Source organism: Halichoerus grypus, chromosome 13, assembly GCF_964656455.1.
Source record: "Halichoerus grypus chromosome 13, mHalGry1.hap1.1, whole genome shotgun sequence".
NCBI lineage: Eukaryota > Metazoa > Chordata > Mammalia > Carnivora > Phocidae > Halichoerus > Halichoerus grypus.
This window is the reverse complement of record NC_135724.1, coordinates 14,233,345-14,235,431: the sequence shown is the minus strand read 5'-3', so window position 1 is coordinate 14,235,431 and position 2,087 is coordinate 14,233,345. Positions and strand designations below refer to the sequence as shown.

At 42.0% G+C, this 2,087-nt stretch overlaps 1 pseudogene; it reads left to right on the top strand.

Moving 5' to 3' along the window:
* The first annotated feature begins 1,301 nt into the window (after positions 1–1,301).
* Positions 1,302–1,801, top strand: LOC118530406 (ubiquitin-conjugating enzyme E2 C pseudogene; annotated as a pseudogene).
* The last annotated feature ends 286 nt before the right edge of the window (positions 1,802–2,087 follow it).

Genomic DNA, 2,087 nt, shown 5'->3' with positions numbered 1-2,087 from the left:
CTTCCTAGTTAGGAACTCTGCCCCCATCTCTTCCCGCCCCCTTCCAGACCTTCCTTCCCAATTGTATAAGGTCTTATTCCAACAATAAATCCCAATTCCATTGTGGTTGTGCCTCTCTGGTTAAACCTTGACTACCTCTATACTCAGGGAGTGAATCCAGACAGGGAAGAGTTTAAGAACTGAGCCCTGGGGCTTTCCAATGTTTGGAAATCAGAGAGAAAAGGAGGAATCAGTGAAGAAAACTAAGCAGGAGTGGACACTGTCGCACCTGAAGTTTATACAATTGGGGAGGGGGTGTCTTAAAGAAAAAGATTATTATAAATAAAAATTAAATATAAAAATAAATATACATTTAGAATGGGGAAAAGAGATCACATCAAATTACATTTTTAAAAAGCTGGCAAATACAATAAATCATAGTTTAATTTATCTCACTCTTGATATACCCCTATAATACTTTTATCCCTACATTTTTTGGCTGCATACTTTTTGATCACCTCTTTATATTACAATTATTTTCTTTTTTTTTTTTTTTAATTTTTTTTATTGTTATGTTAATCCCCATACATTACATCATTAGTTTTAGATATAGTGTTCCATGATTCATTGTTTGTGCATAACACCCAGTGCTCCATGCAGAACGTGCCCTCCTCAATACCCATCACCAGGCTAACCCATCCTCCCAACCCCCTCCCCTCTAGAACCCCCAGTTTGTTTTTCAGAGTCCATCGTCTCTCATGGTTCTTCTCCCCCTCCGATTTCCCCCCCTTCGTTCTTCCCCTCCTGCTACATTCTTCTTCTTCTTTTTTTCTTTCTTAACATATATTGCATTATTTGTTTCAGAGGTACAGATCTGAGATTCAACAGTCCTGCAAGATGTGGTATATATATGCAATGGAATATTATGCAGCCATCAAAAGGAATAAGATCTTGCCATTTGCAACGACGTGGATGGAACTGGAGGGTATTATGCTGAGCGAAATAAGTCAAACAGAGAAAGACATGTATCATATGACCTCACTGATATGAGGAATTCTTAATCTCAGGATACAATTATTTTCTACAATAATTTCCAAAGAGAAAATAGAAAAGCAGTCATTCTTCCTTCTATGACTGATCTCCGTTTTCAAATTATTTCTAGTTTCTATGCATAAAATGCATAAAATCGGTGTCTTCACAAACAGGCTTCCTTGCTGTTTGTAACCCAGTTAGCAGTCTGAGCTCCACCAACACAAGAATCTTCTAAATTTGCGTTGCAGCCATGCTCTCCGAGTTGCTGTCTCCCTGCCCACACCACCCGGATGGCTTCCCAGATCCATGACCCGGCTGCTGCCAGTGTGGCCACCACCCTCAAAGAAGCCAAGCTCAGCGGTGTCACTGCCCGGGGCCCCGTGGGCAAGAGGCTAGGGCAGGAGCTGATGACCCTCATGATGGAATTTCTGCCTTCCCTGAATCAGACAACCTTTTCAAATGGGTGGGGACGACCCATGGAGCAGCTGGAGTAGTGCATGAGACCTGAGCTATAATGGGCTCTCCCTGGAGCTCCCCAATGGCTACCCTTACAGCACGCCCATGGGGAAGTTCCTCACGCCCCACTACCACCCCAGTGTGGACACCCAGGGGAACATCTGCCTGGACATCCTGAAGGACCAGCCCGCTGTCCATCCGGAGCCTGCTAGGAGAACCCAACACTGACAGCCCTTTGCACACGCATGCTGCCGAGCTCTGGAAAAACCCCATAGCCTTTAAGAAGTCTCTGCAAGAAAGCTGCTCAAAACAGGTCTCTAGCCAAGAACCCTGACTGTCCAGCCTCTCTGCTTGTGTTGTCTTTTTATTTTCTCTTTAGATGGTTTGTCCTTTCTATCATTTCTGTCTAGGACTCTGTATCTTAAGCTGTGGTGTCATTTTTGCTTTGTTTCTGTTTTTTAAATTAAGTCTCTGGTTGAGCCCTTGTGATGAATATATTAAATAAATACATTGGGGCTATTTTTACAAAAAAAAAATCTTCTAACTTTGATTTTGGACAATCCTTATTTTTAAAAGTATTTAAAATATGCAGTACATATATACTTGCATTCTCTTGTATT